We start from the raw sequence: 20,908 nt of genomic DNA, 5'->3' as shown, positions 1-20,908 counted from the left end.
ACCTCAGCCCTCGCCGAGGTCAGAAGAAAAGAGGACGGCTGTCCTCTCCATACACTGCCTCGACCTTCAGAAGGCAGGAGAGCCCAACAGGCTTGAGCCTGGGGATGAGGTGGAACTAGTGGTCTTGGATGAAGTGAACCCTGACCAAGTGGTCCAAGTAGGGGCCGGGCTCCCCTCACCCCTGAAAGAAGAAATGATCTCCCTGATCAAGGACCACCGGGACATCTTCGCGTGGTCCGCAGATGAAGTAGTCGGAGTGCCACCCGAGCTCATGACTCACCAACTCAACGTTAACCCACAGGCCCGACCTGTGCGGCAGAAGCGAAGGCACTTCGGCCCCGAACGTAGCAAGGCCATCTCGGATGAAGTCGACAAGCTCTTGCCGGCTAAGATGATCCACGAGGTCCAATATCCCACCTGGCTGTCCAACCCAGTCATGGTCAAAAAGGACACCGGTGGATGGAAAATGTGTGTAGAATTCACCGACCTCAACAAGGCCTGCCCCAAAGATTGCTATCCTCTGCCGAGGATAGACGCCCTCGTCGACTCGGCGATGGGGTATGAAGTCCTCTGCTTCCTAGATGCCTTCAAAGGGTATCATCAAATAGGAATGAGTGAAGAGGACCAAGAGAAAACGGCGTTCTACACCGACCGAGGTACTTATTGTTACACTACTATGCCCTTCGGGCTAAAGAACGCCGGGGCGACCTACCAAAGGCTGATCAACCGACTTTTCAAGAATCAGATCGGCCGCAATGTGGAGGCCTATGTGGATGACATCCTCGTCAAAAGTCTCGCCACTTCATCCTTCCTGTCAAACTTGAGGGAAGTCTTCGGGGTCCTGCGAGACTCGAGGATGAAGCTGAATCCCAAGAAGTGCGTCTTCGGCGTCACCTCGGGAAAATTCTTGGGGTATCTGGTTTCCCACCGGGGAATCGAGGCCAACCCCGACAAAATCAAGGCCATTCAGGACATGTCCCCACCTCGGAACGTTCGAGAAGTCCAAAGGTTGAATGGACGCTTGGCTGCGTTGAACCGCTTCCTGTCCCAATCCGCTGAAAAAGCTCTGCCCTTCTTTAAGGTGCTGAAGAAGGCTAACCAATTTACCTGGACTGAGGAGTGTCAGGCTGCCTTCGACCAGTTGAAGCGGTACTTGCATCACCTACCCACTCTCGCTTCACCTCGACCCGAGGAGAAGCTCTACCTCTAGCTCTCTGCAGCCGACGAGGCTGTCAGCGCTGTGCTCATCCGAGATGAGGGCACCCAAGTGCCAGTCTACTACGTCCGCCGGGCCCTCCGCGGGCCGGAGACTCGATACACTCAGGTGGAAAAACTCGTGCTGGGGCTAGTCCACGCAGCTAGGCGATTGAAGCCCTACTTCCTCGCCCATCCCATCTCCGTCCGGACTGACCAGCCCATTCGGCAAATATTGGTCCGCCCCGAGGCTTCCGGTCGCCTCACCAGGTGGGCTATTGAATTGGGAGAGTATGACTTGTCCTATGAGCCCCGCACGGCCATAAAAGCTCAAGCTCTGGCCGACTTCCTGGCCGAGCTGACCTTCACCGAAGGATCTGAGTCCACCTCCGCCGTAGCCGAAGTGTCCACCTCACCCTCATGGACGCTGTACGTAGACGGGTCCTCTAATGGGGATGGCAGCGGAGTTGGACTGCTCCTGGAAGGACCTCAGGGAGAAGTGTGCTATTACGCCCTTCGTTTCGGCTTCCCAGCCACCAATAATGAAGCCGAGTACGAGGCCTTAATTGCTGGACTCCAGCTGGCCCGTAGACTCGGCGCCCAACAAATCCATGTCCGCGGTGACTCCCAACTAGTAGTACGCCAGGTTCTTGGTGAGTACGAGGCCAAGGATGAGACCATGCAACGGTACCTCTCCAAGGTTCACCAGCTCACCGCATACTTCGAGTCTTTCGAAATCCAAAGAATACCCCGATCCCAGAATAAGCGAGCCGACGCTTTATCCCGGCTGGCTTCCACTTCATTCTCTGACCTCAACAAAACCGTCTTGGTGGAGGTCCTGAGTGAACCAGGATACGTGGAAGAGGTGGCCTGCCCCGTCCACTCCGAAGATACCTGGATGACCCCGTTCATCCTCTTCTTGAGTCAGGGAACACTTCCCCAAGACCGAGCCGAGGCGAGAAGAATACAACGCAAGGCGGCTCGGTACGCTCTCCGCGATGGAGAACTATATAAACGCTCTTATCTCGGCCCATGGCTGAGCTGTGTCACTCCCGAGGCCGGAGGTCATGTCCTCCACGAGATCCATGAAGGCCTGTGCGGAGCTCACGTCGGCCACAGGATGTTAGCCAAGAAGACTATGCTCCTTGGATATTTCTGGCCGTCACTTCGGCAAGACGCCCAGGACCTCGTTCTCGGCTGCCCTTCCTGCCAAGTCCACGCACCCGAGCACCACCAGCCCTCAAATTTCATGGTTCCCATCACTTCACCCTGGCCGTTTGAGCAATGGGGGACAGACATCATAGGTCCTTTCCCTAAAGCCGTCGGGGGTTATACCTTCCTGGTGACCGCGGTGGACTACTTCACTAAGTGGGTCGAGGCCGAGCCACTTCGGACTATTTCAGGGCTAGCCATCCAAAAATTCTTTTGAAAATGCATTATCTGCCGTTTCGGCATACCTCAGGTCATCATCTCGGACAATGGGAGACAGTTTGCCGAGAACCCATTCAAGACCTGGTGCGAAAACCTCGGCATCAAACAACACTTCACTTCGGTAGGCCACCCTCAGGCCAATGGTCAAGCAGAAAACTTCAACCGAACTCTCCTGCATGGTCTCAGGACCCGACTACACCGAGCTGGGTCATCTTGGGTGGAGGAACTCCCCAGTGTCTTGTGGTCGTATCGGACCACGCCGAGGTCAGCGACGCAAGAGACCCCATTCTCCCTGACCTACGGTGCCGAGGCTGTCATCCCGGTTGAGATCCTTACCCCCAGCCCTCGGCTGGCAGCCTATGCCGCCGAGGTGAACGACGAAGAGAGGTTGCTGGACCTCGACCTCGTCGAAGAACGAAGGGACCTTGCCTCGGCCCGGATAGCTTCATACAAGAACACACTGGCCCACTATTACAATGCCCGTGTCAGACATCGTAGATTCCGTCCTGGAGACTTGGTTCTCAGAAAAAATTCAGTCAGCCGAGCTGAACCGCAAGGGAAATTATGCCCGAAATGGGAAGGCCCTTACCGAATTGTGGAATCTGACCCTAAGGGGTATTGTAAACTGAGTTACCGAGATGGCTCATTAGTGCCGAGGTCTTGGCACGCCGAGAACCTTAGGTTGTATTATGCTTGAAGTTGTGACTTCATCCAGTTATCTTGTCAAGTTATGACTTCAGCTATTTAGTTATTTTTCAACAATATGATGCCCAGCATCCGTTATTAAAAAATAAGGGGGACAAACAAGGGATGAAGTCAAAGCAAGAATCAAAAAACGCTGAGATGAGAAGAAAAAGGCTTTCATTCAATAGAAAAGAGTGCTACAAAAAATACAAGGCTGAGGTCCGAATGCTACTAAGCACTCTCCACCTCGGCCACCCCCTAAAGCCTATGAGCCTAGACCCCCGTCTCGGTTCCATCACCGGCCTTGGCTCCCTCTTGGGCAGCCTTCTCTTCGGCCTCTTTTCCGCCGGGGTGATCATCTCCATGCTCTTTGCCTTCGTCCCCTCCGGCTTCGCCTCCCTCAGCGTCCTCTCCTCCAGCTTCTTCTACTTCCACCTCCTCGAACACTTCGTCGAGTTCGGACAGCCACTTGTTGAACTCGACCTGGACTTCGGGCAAGTTCCTTCCTGCCTGGATGCCTTCGGCCATCCGATCGCATAGCTCCTTGGAGTCCTCGTTGTAGCTGGCATGGTTTTTCAAAGACTCCAAGGCTTCGGAGGAGAGGTGAGCTGCGGCCTCGTCAATGGCCGATATGAAGCCAAACATGAAGTTAGGCGTAAGCAGTTGGCCGAGGTCCTTGATGAAGGCATCGGACCTCCGAAACGCGTCCACTGCCGAGGCTCCAGCACCCTCGAGAGCTTGTGCGTGAGACTTCTTCACCTCGTCCCCCCTCTTCTGCTCCTTCTCGAGGGCTGATCTGAGACTATTCATCGTAGCCTCGGCCTCCTCACCCTTAGCTTCAGCCTCCTGAAGTCGCCTCTGAAGCTCCGACTTCTCGGATTCGGACACCGCCAGTTGTTTCTCCAACTTGGAGATCTGATTCTGTAGCTTGCCGGTGTCCTGCTCCTCGACCAGAGCACAGTATCTGTGAGCCATCTCGGCCGCAAAAGCTGAGTTGGAAGCCGTGGTCACCATCAGACTTTGAACTAGCTCGGTCGGGCTCAGTTTTTTCATGAACTCCAAATCCCTTGGCAGAGTGGAGTGCATTACTAGCTCGTGAGCGACCCGAGGATGTTGGCACCTGTCGTTGACCGAAATCTTCCAGTTCGGACACCAATGATTGCCGGAGTGCGTCTTCTCGTCTCCGGGAAACACTGGGGGGCTATGGAAACGATTCCATAGCGAGGTCCCCGACACCGGATTGACTGGAGGCTTCAGCTGCTTGCCTCGGCCAGAAGGAGGTGTGACTGTTGTAACAACTCCAAGGGGAACTCCCTTTGGTACGGACGAGGTGGACCCAGTAGCCGCGGTGGCCGAGCTGCTCTGGCCGACCTTGGTGGGAGTGCTTGTAGCCGCCGGGGTCTTGGCAGCCTGTCCTTGTGCTTTCTTCTTCTTCGGCGGAAGTGCCGATGTCTCGTCAGTACTCTTTCTCTTCGGCCTCTTGGCCACTTCGGACGAGCTGGATACGACGATATCAGACAACTTGACCACTGCACAAGAAATAAATATTATCATATGCCTTAGCCGAAATGAAAAGAAAAGTCATGAAAGAAAATTACAAGGCTTCTTAAGTTCAGTGGAAAAGAAGGGAGCTTTGGTAGTATTGATCACGGCTCGACTTATCCCCCCATCCACGAGCACGGCTTCGGGGTAGTCATGGCTGAACAGCCGAAGTCCCGACTTCATCAGCTTCTGGAAGGACTCCTTTTCGGCATCTCCCGCAGAGGGGTCGGCCTTCGCCTTAATTGGCCTCCACCAAAAACCCCTCGGGAAGTCCACTCCGGACACGAAAAAGTAGTCGTGCTTCCAGTTCTTGATCGAGCTGGGAGCACCGATCACCAACTTCGGGATGGCATTGTTCCGGTTGCCAACATAAAACCATCCCTTATCCGTCGCGTGCGCCTTGAGGGTGTAGCATCGGCGGAAGAGATCGACAGAGGGAGTCACCTCCTGATGTCGGCACAGCATCTCAAACCCCACAATGATGCGGATCGCATTCGGGGTGAGCTGGGTGATTCTCACCTGGAAGTGACGAAATAGGTCCCGGAGGAACCTCGACGTCGGCATCCTCAGCCCGGCCTCCAGCTGTTGAACGTAGACGGCCACCATGCCAAAGGGGGGCTTCGCGGCTGTGTCATCCACCTCGGGCGGCAAAATTTCGTACCACGGCCGGAAGGGGTACTTGTCTACCACCTTCACGGCCCTATCTCTTCCTACGCGACTCCTAAACTTCGGCATCTGGCCGAAGTCGATGTCGGCTGCGTCCACTGGAGCAACTGGCTCCGGAACGCCCTCGTCATGGGGTATCTCGGTCCCGAGCTCGGTATTGTATTCGACCTCGGAACCACCCTCGCTCATCTCGGACGATTCCAATCCCGAGCCTGCCTCGCCGACTCTCACTTCGGTTGATCCTTCTTCAGAACTCGGCGTCGACCCCTCAGGACTGGACGTTGTCGCTTCTTCTTCCGGATCTGGCCTCACCTCGGCCTGGTAGCTCGGGGCCACGATTTCTTTATGGGTCTTAGCGGTTTTGGCCATGTGTGAAAGACGAGATGGAGAGAGAGAGATACTTACTATTGACTACGATGTCGGATGAAGACGATGACTTCAGATGGGATCTCGGCTGCAAGGTTGACCTTGGCAACACTCGTAAATTTTGCTAATCGCAAGCTAAGAGAGAAAATGATGGGCCATACGGTGAAAAGGACCCTCTATTTATAAGGGTCCTTGGGAATCCGAAGAGGCGGCAAGAATGCGAAAAGACAACCACGTTCGAATTCAAAACACCACGCCTCCCTCTCTCCTCATTAATGCCCCGTCCTTTCGGCTGACACCCTCTGCACGAGACGTCCCACTACTTCACAACGCGACGGTTACGTGCCAACTGACTCCAAGTCCTTTCAACTGACATGCCACGTGTCACGCCCCCGCATCTTCCGGAGCAGGTTCGGGACTCCAACTCTTCATGGCTTCGGCACAAGGAAGCCTCGGTACCTCCCTGGCCCAAAGCTCCCGAGGCTTGGGGGGCTTATTGAGGATGCTCACCTCGGCCACCCCGCGTGTCCGAGGTGAACCCAAGCCTCGTCCCTCACCAGAGCTCATCCCTGTCTTGAGCATAACCCCTGAGCTCGGCTAGATCCCTAGTCTACCGTGTGGGCGACCTCGGCACATCCACCTCGGCTGCACACTGATGATGTCAACCCACCTGACATCATCCAGGACCAGCACTTTATCTGAAAAGCACTGGAGGCCCTTAATGGCACCTGCACCATACCCTCCGTCATCACTCCCAGGCGGCTACAGTGTCAGTGTCAGACCTCCTGACAGGAGACAGAGCCGTAATGCCAGAGAGTGGGTCCCGCTAGCATGAGCCTTCCGTCTTGACCACTACTCTTCTATAAATACCTCACTCACACTCCCAACAAGTAAGCATACACTGTTCATTTGCTTATACTCTTATTATTCTCGTTCTCATACTAACTTGATCGTCGGAGTGATCCCAGGGGAGAAGCCCCGCCACTCACTTCGGACACCGAGGTTCACTTCGGACACAGGAGTTCACCTCATTTCATCTCAGAGAGGACTGATCCAGGTCGGTCTAGTTACCAACCAAAAATCACCTCCTCAAAACGCAATTAACGCATAAGAGTTCCATTTAACACCATCTCAACTCTTTAATCTAAGGCCAATCCATGACTTTCATATAAAATCAGAAAAATCCCCAATAAATCAGAAAATGGTCCAACTTGACCTAAAACCATGAAATCATCCACAATATAGCATCTTTAACCTTCACAATCCATTAATATACCATTATTCAAACAAAATAATAACTTCCTTAGCAACTCACCTTGCAACTCAAGAAGGGTAGGAACTTAGAGCTTCATTTCCAAAAACAACTCCACACCCACCTTTAATCCTCCATAGTATACCTTTGTATGGAGTGGTTCGAAAATCCAACGGTGAAATATCAAGATTCAAGAGAAAATTGAAACTAAAATTTGGAGAGCTTTCTTTCTTTCTCTCAAGGCTCACGGCTGGGATAAGGAAGAAATAAAGATATTTTGGGCCAAAAGTGAGCTAAAAAGGAAGGAAACAGTCGGTCAAAGCTGGTGACCGACTGTGACACGTCACAATCTGGCCAGAATATGGCCGGATTTCCGGCCGGATTCCTGGCCGGATTCAGGCCAGAGACGAAATCATTTTTTTTCAAAATTCCACAACAATCCGGCCAAGAACTGGCCGGATTCGGCCCTTCAGTCTTTTCGCAAAATTTTTTCTCTTTTCCGGATTCGATTGCCGCGCTCACCCGTACTTCCAACACGCACACATATATACATATCTCACACACAAATACACGAAATAACAAAACCTTCCTTTGTATAAAACAATTGGTTAACAAGTTTTCACTTAAAAGGGGAAGTGAGAATAAACCAAGAGGTTAAGAAAATGTGAAAGGTTTAGGGTTATCACAATCACACCAATACGAAGCGTCACGGCGGGTAAAGGAAAGAAACTTCAACCGAGATTCGTCGGACCTTTCAAAATTCTCCAAAGAATTGGAAAAGTAGCGTATCGACTTGAACTACCATCAAGTCTGTCCAGAATTCACGACGTCTTCCATGTCTCGATGCTTAAGAAGTATTATCCTGACCCGACTCACATTTTGTAACCAGAGGAGATTGAGATAGATGGGTCACTCACCTATGAGTAGAAACCTGTGCAATTGTTCGACCGAAAGGTTAAGGAGTTGAGAAACAAACAAATCCCTTTGGTGAAGATCTTGTGGAGAAATCATGGGATAGAAGAGGCTACCTGGGAGGTGGAAGAAGAAATGCAAAAGAAATATCCTGAACTATTTGTGAATCAAGGTGAGAAATTTCGAGGACGAAATTCTTTTAAGGGGGAGAGAGTGTGAGAACCCGAAATTTTCTTATTTTCTAGGCTTTATTTTATTTATTTGCACACCTATTCTATATTTTCTTTATTAGGAAAATTTTCTAGATAATTTTTATGAGTGAATATAGTTTTCAAATCATTTTTCTAGTATAAGTTAGTTCATGAGATTTTAGAAGTGTATATTGGACGTGGGACCCACTAGTACGAAAAGTGTGATAAATTCGGCCAATTAGATTAAGTTTTGTATACCGGAATTAAATTACAAGGCGTTAAGTGTGACGCCCCGAAAAAAATGAGTTTGAGAACCCGGAAATTTTCTAATTTTCTAGGGTTTATTTTTTTAACGCCCGCCTTTTCTACATTTTCTTGATTAGAAAAATTTTCCAGATAAAGTTTATGAGCAAAGATAGTTTTAAAATGAATTTTATAGTATCGGTTAGTTTTTGAGAAATTAAGAGCGTATTATGAACGTGGGACCCGCTAGTGCGGTAAATGCATTATATTTTTGACAACTTGTAGGAATTTTGTATTGAGTGATATTATATTACAAGGTGTTAAGATATTTGTCTTGGAGAGACAAGAAGATAATCTCAAGCTTAAAGGGTGACAAGTGTCATCTTGTTATTGAAGGTTGGACTTTGACATTTGACCATCTTATTACCTTTACCAAATAAGTACCAAATTGATCCAAAATTACCTTCATTCTTCATCATCTTGGCTGAGCTTCACAAGGAGAAAAGAAAGGAAAGCTTTCATCTTACTTCTTCATTTCTTGCTCCAATCAAACAATTTAACCGATTAAACTTGGATTTCCTCCATAAAACCTCTTAGTTTAGTGGTATTAAGGTTGGTTGTGAAGTGGTTTGGAAGACTAAGATGGCTAGTTGCTCTATCACTTGTATTGCTAAGGTGAGTTGTGAAGGACCCCTCTCCTCCCTCTAATGATGCTTAATTGATGATTAGTGGTGGTATAAGGTGCAACTTTATGGATTATATTGTGATTTTTGGTTGAATTGGTGAAGTTTTATTATTATTCGGAATTTTTCTGTTTTCATATGGATATGATTATGGGGTCATGTATGATGAATGTAAATGATGTTTAATGACTCTAGGAGGTGGAAAAAGTGATTAATTGCAACCAATTTCTGTTTTGGACCAAAAATTGAAAAGTGAGGGTTTTGTGATGAACATTCTGTCCGAATTTTTAGGTCCTAGATAGAGGCCGAATTTGTGACGTCCCCACTTCTCCCTAAGGCGAACCAAAGGGTATCCGCGGGACGCCTGCCCAGCTCTCGCCAGGACTCACTACAATCCATCATTCAAAAGCTCGAAATACTTTAAGTAACTTCAATACATAATTAAAGTACTCCAAATATCTCACACTTACAATTATGCAGCTTCCAAGCTTAAATACAACCCAACGGAAAAGGGTACAATAGCCATCCGTTATAATATAACTTAAAGTTTTCAAAAGAAAACAATCTAGTACTACTCACGAGCACCCTTGGTCTCGAACCCTGTAAAAGAAAACCACAACGTGGGATGAGCTACACAGCCCAGTGAGGTTCCAAGACACTCTAACAGTTCAAATAAATCAAGTAAGTTGGGCATATCATATGCATGATTCAAGGTCACACACTGGCATGTTATCATGAGGTGATAATCATTGTACGAGTAATTTGAGATATTTATCATGGTATGAGACATTTATCATGAGACAGGTATCATGATATAAGTACATTGGTCAGGTAACAGGTATGGAGCATATCACAGGCATAGTTCAGGATTTCATGTTGACATTTTAGCATGAAACAATTATCATGATACAAGGTAAACATATACGGTAGGATACGGTGTTCCAGTGGAACTCTGTCGGTCATCTGCACCTTATGACTTCTGATCCCCACGGTACGGTCTGGCCATCGCCTTATCCCTCCAGTGGTAATACTCGAGTATACCGTAACGGTGGCCCAGGGTTCCAACCTACCCGACCGAGCCCAGTCCTGGCTCGAGTAGGTCAGTAACCAAGGGCAGGGCCCAAGTTCAGCTTAGAGCTTACAACATGCACAAGTAACCAAGTAATTCGACAAAAGGTAAAATTCATCATTTGAGTAGGTCGAGTGAGGTAAAGTACACACTCGCCTAATAATGATGGACAGCTTCATATAACATGTGATTCATGATAATCAAGTAATCAGGTGGTCAAGTAACCAAGTAAGTTGGTGATCACGTAAGCAGATAACCAAGTAAGCAAGTAACCAAATAGATTAGAAAACGGTAAGTAAACACGGTTAACGGTAAACGGTAAACGGTAGTAATTACGGTTAATTGGTAGACATATGTCATTTCAATAGGCCGCCATTGGCCGTTTTTCACTTTCACCACGTAAGAGTCGAGGAGATTTACTCCAACCGACTTATGCTTCCATAGCATAATTAATCATTTAAACACATCATGTAAATATGCTCTCCAAACATTTCATATCTAGTATTTCAAGTAATCACATAAGTATGCTCTTTAAGCATTTCATATCGAATAGTTCAAATATACCTACTTCAGGTGTTTCATGTCGAGTAATTCAAGTATACATTATTCAAATGTGCATGAGTGTGGTAAATACTTAATGACCATGGGTTAAGCATGTCATAGACTTATTCCAATTACGTATTCCTATATGGAACACTCACCTAGTCAAAACAAGCGAGTAGGTCAAAACAAGCGAGTAGTTCTTAAACAAGCGTCTTAGGTGTCCGCTCCGAGTTCCTCTGGGAGATTCCCTCGAGTGCCTGAGCAAACAATAATCAACTACCACTCAAAATCATTCTAATTATCGAGGAAAATTGTACACTAGTACAATCTAAGAAATTAACGCAGAGACGAGTCTAAGAGTTCGTGTAACTCGAGGTTCAAAAGTGGGTTTTAAAATACAAGACAAATCTGATTTCCATCTTTGAAATCAAATGTAAAACGATCAAATGATATTGAAGGAAAATGGAGGGTTTGAAACCCTTAGTTTCCTTTAAGTTAGAAAATTCCAGATTTAACAAGCAATATTTGAAAAATCATATTTCACTCTCCACAAGTCCAAAATTGGAAAACTTGGTACTGTTGGAAACCTCTTTCAAAGTACTAAAAGTTCTTAGAAGACACTTTTCCACGAATGTAAGTGAAAGGCACTCAAATTTTGGCTCAAAGTTGGTAACTTGAATTACCAAGACAGATTTAAATTGATTTTTGGTCAACTTTAGAAATTCGGAAAAATTCACTTGTTTTGAACTAACCTTTGAAATTTGGGAATCAATTAGTGTTGCAATCCAAGAGTATAACAAAAGAAGTGGAACGAGAAACGGAGTTTCGAGCACCAAGATATAGTAGCTCCAAGTTGCTGAAAAAGTCAAGACTGATGGGCTATTTTCCAGGTTTGAAGACTAGATTCGAAGTATCATTTGGTCATCGAGTTAGCATTGGAAATACATCAAACTTGGTACACTAAATCTTCCATGTGTGAACAACATTTCTACTAAGTTTCGTACAAAAACTCTCACGGTAAGGTAGTCATTAAAACAACCAAAGTTTATGAAGAGTTTCAAGGCTAAACTACCTTCTCACTTTTTCTTTTGTTTACAAACTTTTGTACCATGAAATCAGTTTCAAATCTCTCCATTATTGAAACCAAGAGTTCATAAACATCCACTGAGCAATTTAAAGACCATTGACATCCAAATTCTAGAAATAAAACTCTCCAAATCAGATTTGACCATTTGGCTAAGAGAAAACGAAAAGTTTTCCAGATTCGATGAGCGAATTTTGTGACATCATTTGCATATCAAAATGGTCTTAGAATATTACCAAATTTTGTACAATTAAACCTCCATATGAGGATTACTCTTCTATCAAATTTCATTTGAAAATTCACACGGGAAGGTAGTTAACTAAACCATCAAAGTTCATGAAATTTCCCAAGGTAAAACTGTCTTCTAGCTCTTCTTTCCTTTTTAAATATTTTGTCCAAAGCAACCAACCCAAATCTGGTTTATTTGTAAAACAAAGTCCAAGGAACATCTAATCTAAAGTTTGGTAGGTGTTGGACATCAAATTTTCCAAAACAACAAGTCCCAAATCATTGTTAGTTACAAATCTGTCCAAGTGGAAAATTCTATCACTGTAGCAGTTTCAAACTTTGGCCACAACTCACTCAATTCAACTTGGAATTGGACGTGGTTGATGGCGTTGGAAAGCTCTCTTATAAAGCTGAATTTTCTCAGAAGAAACCATTTTCAAATTCTATCTACAAACAGCTCGTTTTTGAGCATCAAGAAGCAATTTCTGTCCTGTCTCCTGGAGAGCAACGAAACAGGGCAGTGATTTTTAAACGAATGGTGTGGCTCACTCAAGTGGAACCAGAACGTGAATTTGGTACCAATGGAAAGCTGAGAATGTCTAGTTTCCAATGCCGCAAACGGCACTTGATTTCGACATCGGAGTAAAGAGTTATAGCCGATACAAAATGACTGCCTGGGCAATACGGGAATCATTTTCCAGATTTGCTAACTTTCAAAATCAATTCATTTGACCAACCAAATCATGTTATTTTTCAATGAAATTTTGTACACACTCACAATAACATGTAAACAACATAATCAAGTCATTAGAACCTCAAAATTTTGCACAAAAGTGGTCGGACAAGGCAGGGGTAAAATCGGAAACTTTTGCCTCTTGCACCCAATGAAATTTCTATCAATTACACACCATTAATCCATCATTTTAACCACTAAACCAACAATATATCCACCATCAATCATCAAATCAGCAACAACCCAAGTGTGGGAATCCATAGAGCCCACTTTCACATTTTTCCAACAATATCAAGATACCCATACACATGCAATAGCTTAAGGATGCATTTCTACCATCATAAACCAAGCTTAAGGTGTAGGATGAGGTTATACCTCCTTGTTGCTTTAAACCAGAAATTTCGGTCCTCAAGATGCTCCAAGAAACCGTGAGAAACTCCTCCTTTTTCTAGCTAGATGATCTCTCCACGTGACAAGCTAAGTGTAGTTCAAATTTGGTGTGAATCCATGAAGTTTTTGTGCAAGAATTGAAGATGAAAATGGCAACTTTGTGTTGTGTTTTTGCTGCAGAGAATTCGGCCAAGAGAGAGACTAAGAGAGAGAGTGTTTGGTCTAAATTTAGCTTCTTAAGGAAGACACAATGTGTGGTGCAAAAATCATCCCCAAAGTCAACTCTCACTAGGGTGCGTTTGGGCGCGTTTCGGCTCGATTTCTCGCGCGTTTGGTTCACTAGTGCACTAAACCTCTAATGCACTTATATTCATGTAGATAATATTCACTCTTAATTATCCCGAAATAAGGGTCTAAGGTCCCTCAAATAAAGTCACGCGTGTGGAAACGTGTACCGTCAATTTTATCGCTATAACGCGAAACCTCCGAGAAATTCTTATAACGTCCGTACTACTAACCATCACTTGAGTATTTAAACATTAAAATTCCTATTTTAAGACTAAGGCACGTATCTCCAATTTTTCTGAGCTCAGTGTATCCTCAAATCGGCTATCGTTCCAAATGCACGTGCACTATTTCACTTATCGGGCTTTCGGAAATTAATTTTTGAAACAAGTCATTTTAAAAATATAATGAAACTATATTTCCATGTAATTAGGTCTCAAGAGCTTAGAAAATAATATTCGGAGTAAAAGATCAAATAAATAATTAAATAAGCTAGAAATAGGAGATTAAATAAGTAAATTTTGCGAGTCCTCACAACCTCCCCTCCTTAAAAGAATTTCGTCCTCGAAATTCATACCTTTTGTAATCTCAGACAATTCTGAACCGTGTGATGTGTTCATGTCAAGCGTTCTTTCAGATGTCACTAGTCGGTTTCTCCTTCCATTGACTTGTCGAGGGGCAGTTCCATTTCCTTGTTGAGCAGTAGTTTCTCGTGGATACCTCCTTGGACAGTCATGAACTTTATGATTGGTACTCCCACATCCCATACACTTTCGTCCCTTTAGCCAACAGTTTTCTTCAGTGTGATTCGTCCTTCCACAATATCCACAAGTCGGACGAGGTGTTGTGACCTGACTTGCTTGCGAGGTTTTCTTTGATCGTGTTTGTCCTACTGAAGTCCCTCGTGACATAGTTCCTTTTGGTTCCTTTATCATGAGTGGTGCAGGAAGTGACAGTCCTACTTCATCCACTTCTTTTCTAACTTTGGGCGGTGGTCCATTTTTTCCTAGTGTACTGTCAGATGTATCTCTTTTCCTTTTTTGAAAAGCTCTCAGTTGAGATTTTGTACTTTCTACCCTTTGCGCTTTTTCAAGAGCGTCACTAAATGTTTCAACCTGTGCTGCAGCAAGGGCATCTTGGATTTCCAAATCTAATCCTTGGATAAACCGTCTTATTCTCTTCCGTTCAGTAGCCACCAATTCTGGGGCATATGTAGATAACTTCGTAAAGCGTGTTTCATACTCAGCTACGCTTAAAGTTCCTTGACGAAGCTTTATAAAATCATCTTCTCTCTTTTCTTGGACAAGTGGAGGAAGAAATTTCTCATTAAATTCACGCACGAAGTTTATCCAAATTCTCGGAGTTTGATCTCTTTCCCACTTGTTTCTTATAACATTCCACCATGCTCGGGCTGCTCCTTCAAGTTGAAATACAGCAAATGTGACTTGTCTCTCCTCTGTGTAATCCAAGGCATCGAATATATTTCTTATATTTTCTAACCAATTCTCAGCCACCTCTGGATCAGGTCCTCCAGCAAACTTAGGTGGGGAAAATTTCTGAAACCGCTCTAAAGCTCGATCCTCCCCTATCTCTTGGTTTCCACGTTGGTTCCCTTGTCCAACACCTTGACCTTGTTGAGCTACCAAGAGCTCTAGGATATCCGTCATGCGAGTTAAAACTTGTCCTATCTAGTCATTTCCTCTCCCAGCACTTAGCTCAACGTTTTGATCGATATCGGACCCATTAGCTACTCTTTCATTTCGGGGTTGTCTAGGTTGACGTCCCTTTCGTTGTCCTCTAGTTTCCATGTCCACAACTAATCTATACGCACATGCATAACCCTTACACTTAGTTAAAATTGAACTACACTCATATACCAGTAGCAACATTTAAAAAGGATGAAGACACTTTCATAAATAACATTATCACTATGCAAGTAAACACAAACTAGAGTTCATTAAATCATAACACAAATTATGGCCAAGTAAAGTTCATGCCAAGTCAAAGTCAATAACAAAAATAAACAAGTGATTATCACAAGTACATTCATCTCCAACGCGCAAACTCTTAAGTTCTACTCCCATCGTCTCACTATGAAAGATCACCAGTAGAGATTCACTAGATTAATTGGAACTAGACGATTCTCGTTCCCTAACATGCTCGATTTCAATCCCAACACAAGGATCTTTTGGGTTACGATATTTTCCATCTTCCACTCTTAATTATTGTACCATCTTAACCAAACAATTATTGGTTTCCTGTAACCATTCACATGAAATATCGATTCATTCTTATTCCCCACAAATGGAGATATAAAGTCCCTATGGTTGCTTTCCACTCCCAAGTACTCGGGTTCAAGAATCCAAAATAGGATAATTCACATCTCGAGCCGGCCGGTCCCAAGAGTAAATCACCACATTCGAGATTCCTACCCAACATACATATCAAATTCCCTCCAATCATCAAGATAAAGGTTTTACAACCTATAACATTCATGATTCACAACTTACATTTCTAGAAGGGCACTTAAGTCTTTACTCAATCACATAGTAAGGACCATAACACTACTTGGCCCTATCTTGCTCCTTTGTAGAGACCACGTGAAGTGGCTCTAAATTCATCATTACAAGCAATCATTTAACTTTCAGAATAGTCCCACAGTCCGGCATCCTAAACATTTAAGCCTAGGATACACTACAAAATCTGAAGCCTAAGCTCTGATACCAATTGTGACGCCCCCACTTCTCCCTAAGGCGAACCAAAGGGTATCCGCGGGACGCCTGCCCAGCTCTCGCCAGGACTCACTACAATCCATCATTCAAAAGCTCGAAATACTTTAAGTAACTTCAATACATAATTAAAGTACTCCAAATATCTCACACTTACAATTATGCAGCTTCCAAGCTTAAATACAACCCAACGGAAAAGGGTACAATAGCCATCCGTTATAATATAACTTAAAGTTTTCAAAAGAAAACAATCTAGTACTACTCACGAGCACCCTTGGTCTCGAACCCTGTAAAAGAAAACCACAACGTGGGATGAGCTACACAGCCCAGTGAGGTTCCAAGACACTCTAACAGTTCAAATAAATCAAGTAAGTTGGGCATATCATATGCATGATTCAAGGTCACACACTGGCATGTTATCATGAGGTGATAATCATTGTACGAGTAATTTGAGATATTTATCATGGTATGAGACATTTATCATGAGACAGGTATCATGATATAAGTACATTGGTCAGGTAACAGGTATGGAGCATATCACAGGCATAGTTCAGGATTTCATGTTGACATTTTAGCATGAAACAATTATCATGATACAAGGTAAACATATACGGTAGGATACGGTGTTCCAGTGGAACTCTGTCGGTCATCTGCACCTTATGACTTCTGATCCCCACGGTACGGTCTGGCCATCGCCTTATCCCTCCAGTGGTAATACTCGAGTATACCGTAACGGTGGCCCAGGGTTTCAACCTACCCGACCGAGCCCAGTCCTGGCTCGAGTAGGTCAGTAACCAAGGGCAGGGCCCAAGTTCAGCTTAGAGCTTACAACATGCACAAGTAACCAAGTAATTCGACAAAAGGTAAAATTCATCATTTGAGTAGGTCGAGTGAGGTAAAGTACACACTCGCCTAATAATGATGGACAGCTTCATATAACATGTGATTCATGATAATCAAGTAATCAGGTGGTCAAGTAACCAAGTAAGTTGGTGATCACGTAAGCAGATAACCAAGTAAGCAAGTAACCAAATAGATTAGAAAACGGTAAGTAAACACGGTTAACGGTAAACGGTAAACGGTAGTAATTACGGTTAATTGGTAGACATATGTCATTTCAATAGGCCGCCATTGGCCGTTTTTCACTTTCACCACGTAAGAGTCGAGGAGATTTACTCCAACCGACTTATGCTTCCATAGCATAATTAATCATTTAAACACATCATGTAAATATGCTCTCCAAACATTTCATATCTAGTATTTCAAGTAATCACATAAGTATGCTCTTTAAGCATTTCATATCGAATAGTTCAAATATACCTACTTCAGGTGTTTCATGTCGAGTAATTCAAGTATACATTATTCAAATGTGCATGAGTGTGGTAAATACTTAATGACCATGGGTTAAGCATGTCATAGACTTATTCCAATTACGTATTCCTATATGGAACACTCACCTAGTCAAAACAAGCGAGTAGTTCTTAAACAAGCGTCTTAGGTGTCCGCTCCGAGTTCCTCTGGGAGATTCCCTCGAGTGCCTGAGCAAACAATAATCAACTACCACTCAAAATCATTCTAATTATCGAGGAAAATTGTACACTAGTACAATCTAAGAAATTAACGCAGAGACGAGTCTAAGAATTCGTGTAACTCGAGGTTCAAAAGTGGGTTTTAAAATACAAGACAAATCTGATTTCCATCTTTGAAATCAAATGTAAAACGATCAAATGATATTGAAGGAAAATGGAGGGTTTGAAACCCTTAGTTTCCTTTAAGTTAGAAAATTCCAGATTTAACAAGCAATATTTGAAAAATCATATTTCACTCTCCACAAGTCCAAAATTGGAAAACTTGGTACTGTTGGAAACCTCTTTCAAAGTACTAAAAGTTTTTAGAAGACACTTTTCCACGAATGTAAGTGAAAGGCACTCAAATTTTGGCTCAAAGTTGGTAACTTGAATTACCAAGACAGATTTAAATTGATTTTTGGTCAACTTTAGAAATTCGGAAAAATTCACTTGTTTTGAACTAACCTTTGAAATTTGGGAATCAATTAGTGTTGCAATCCAAGAGTATAACAAAAGAAGCGGAACGAGAAACGGAGTTTCGAGCACCAAGATATAGTAGCTCCAAGTTGCTGAAAAAGTCAAGACTGATGGGCTATTTTCCAGGTTTGAAGACTAGATTCGAAGTATCATTTGGTCATCGAGTTAGCATTGGAAATACATCAAACTTGGTACACTAAATCTTCCATGTGTGAACAACATTTCTACTAAGTTTCGTACAAAAACTCTCACGGTAAGGTAGTCATTAAAACAACCAAAGTTTATGAAGAGTTTCAAGGCTAAACTACCTTCTCACTTTTTCTTTTGTTTACAAACTTTTGTACCATGAAATCAGTTTCAAATCTCTCCATTATTGAAACCAAGAGTTCATAAACATCCACTGAGCAATTTAAAGACCATTGACATCCAAATTCTAGAAATAAAACTCTCCAAATCAGATTTGACCATTTGGCTAAGAGAAAACGAAAAGTTTTCCAGATTCGATGAGCGAATTTTGTGACATCATTTGCATATCAAAATGGTCTTAGAATATTACCAAATTTTGTACAATTAAACCTCCATATGAGGATTACTCTTCTATCAAATTTCATTTGAAAATTCACACGGGAAGGTAGTTAACTAAACCATCAAAGTTCATGAAATTTCCCAAGGTAAAACTGTCTTCTAGCTCTTCTTTCCTTTTTAAATATTTTGTCCAAAGCAACCAACCCAAATCTGGTTTATTTGTAAAACAAAGTCCAAGGAACATCTAATCTAAAGTTTGGTAGGTGTTGGACATCAAATTTTCCAAAACAACAAGTCCCAAATCATTGTTAGTTACAAATCTGTCCAAGTGGAAAATTCTATCACTGTAGCAGTTTCAAACTTTGGCCACAACTCACTCAATTCAACTTGGAATTGGACGTGGTTGATGGCGTTGGAAAGCTCTCTTATAAAGCTGAATTTTCTCAGAAGAAACCATTTTCAAATTCTATCTACAAACAGCTCGTTTTTGAGCATCAAGAAGCAATTTCTGTCCTGTCTCCTGGAGAGCAACGAAACAGGGCAGTGATTTTCAAACGAATGGTGTGGCTCACTCAAGTGGAACCAGAACGTGAATTTGGTACCAATGGAAAGCTGAGAATGTCTAGTTTCCAATGCCGCAAACGGCACTTGATTTCGACATCGGAGTAAAGAGTTATAGCCGATACAAAATGACTGCCTGGGCAATACGGGAATCATTTTCCAGATTTGCTAACTTTCAAAATCAATTCATTTGACCAACCAAATCATGTTATTTTTCAATGAAATTTTGTACACACTCACAATAACATGTAAACAACATAATCAAGTCATTAGAACCTCAAAATTTTGCACAAAAGTGGTCGGACAAGGCAGGGGTAAAATCGGAAACTTTTGCCTCTTGCACCCAATGAAATTTCTATCAATTACACACCATTAATCCATCATTTTAACCACTAAACCAACAATATATCCACCATCAATCATCAAATCAGCAACAACCCAAGTGTGGGAATCCATAGAGCCCACTTTCACATTTTTCCAACAATATCAAGATACCCATACACATGCAATAGCTTAAGGATGCATTTCTACCATCATAAACCAAGCTTAAGGTGTAGGATGAGGTTATACCTCCTTGTTGCTTTAAACCAGAAATTTCGGTCCTCAAGATGCTCCAAGAAACCGTGAGAAACTCCTCCTTTTTCTAGCTAGATGATCTCTCCACGTGACAAGCTAAGTGTAGTTCAAATTTGGTGTGAATCCATGAAGTTTTTGTGCAAGAATTGAAGATGAAAATGGCAACTTTGTGTTGTGTTTTTGCTGCAGAGAATTCGGCCAAGAGAGAGACTAAGAGAGAGAGTGTTTGGTCTAAATTTAGCTTCTTAAGGAAGACACAATGTGTGGTGCAAAAATCATCCCCAAAGTCAACTCTCACTAGGGTGCGTTTGGGCGCGTTTCGGCTCGATTTCTCGCGCGTTTGGTTCACTAGTGCACTAAACCTCTAATGCACTTATATTCATGTAGATAATATTCACTCTTAATTATCCCGAAATAAGGGTCTAAGGTCCCTCAAATAAAGTCACGCGTGTGGAAACGTGTACCGTCAATTTTATCGCTATAACGCGAAACCTCCGAGAAATTCTTATAACGTCCGTACTACTAACCATCACTTGAGTATTTAAACATTAAAATTCCTATTTTAAGACTAAGGCACGTATCTCCAATTTTTCTGAGCTCAGTGTATCCTCAAATCGGCTATCGTTCCAAATGCACGTGCACTATTTCACTTATCGGGCTTTCGGAAATTAATTTTTGAAACAAGTCATTTTAAAAATATAATGAAACTATATTTCCATGTAATTAGGTCTCAAGAGCTTAGAAAATAATATTCGGAGTAAAAGATCAAATAAATAATTAAATAAGCTAGAAATAGGAGATTAAATAAGTAAATTTTGCGAGTCCTCACAGAATTGGCCTTGTCTTAAAACATGAAAGTTGTAGGGAATGACATTTTAGAGGTGCCTACAAAATTTTAGGTCAATCGGAGTAGCGTAGAGTGAGAAAAGTCGAAATTACTATTGCTGTTCTGGTTTACCCGAAATTGGGATTTGCG

General features: G+C 43.5%; 2 long non-coding RNA genes across 2 annotated transcripts; both read right to left on the bottom strand.

Annotated features, from left to right (window-relative positions):
- Nucleotides 1-9,580: 9,580 nt before the first annotated feature.
- LOC140016312 (uncharacterized) lies at nucleotides 9,581-13,395 on the bottom strand. Its single transcript, XR_011822697.1, has 2 exons — nucleotides 13,197-13,395; nucleotides 9,581-9,764 (listed from the first exon to the last, which is right to left on the bottom strand). It is a non-coding gene; the product is annotated as an uncharacterized lncRNA (long non-coding RNA).
- Nucleotides 13,396-16,328: 2,933 nt separating this feature from the next.
- On the bottom strand, nucleotides 16,329-20,125 carry LOC140016274 (uncharacterized). The gene is made up of 2 exons (XR_011822630.1): nucleotides 19,927-20,125; nucleotides 16,329-16,512 (listed from the first exon to the last, which is right to left on the bottom strand). It is a non-coding gene; the product is annotated as an uncharacterized lncRNA (long non-coding RNA).
- Nucleotides 20,126-20,908: the final 783 nt, after the last annotated feature.

This window comes from Coffea arabica, chromosome 10c, assembly GCF_036785885.1.
Source record: "Coffea arabica cultivar ET-39 chromosome 10c, Coffea Arabica ET-39 HiFi, whole genome shotgun sequence".
In the NCBI taxonomy this organism is placed as follows: Eukaryota; Viridiplantae; Streptophyta; class Magnoliopsida; order Gentianales; family Rubiaceae; genus Coffea; species Coffea arabica.
Note: the sequence above shows the minus strand (reverse complement) of the source record. Positions and strands in the feature narration are given on the sequence as shown.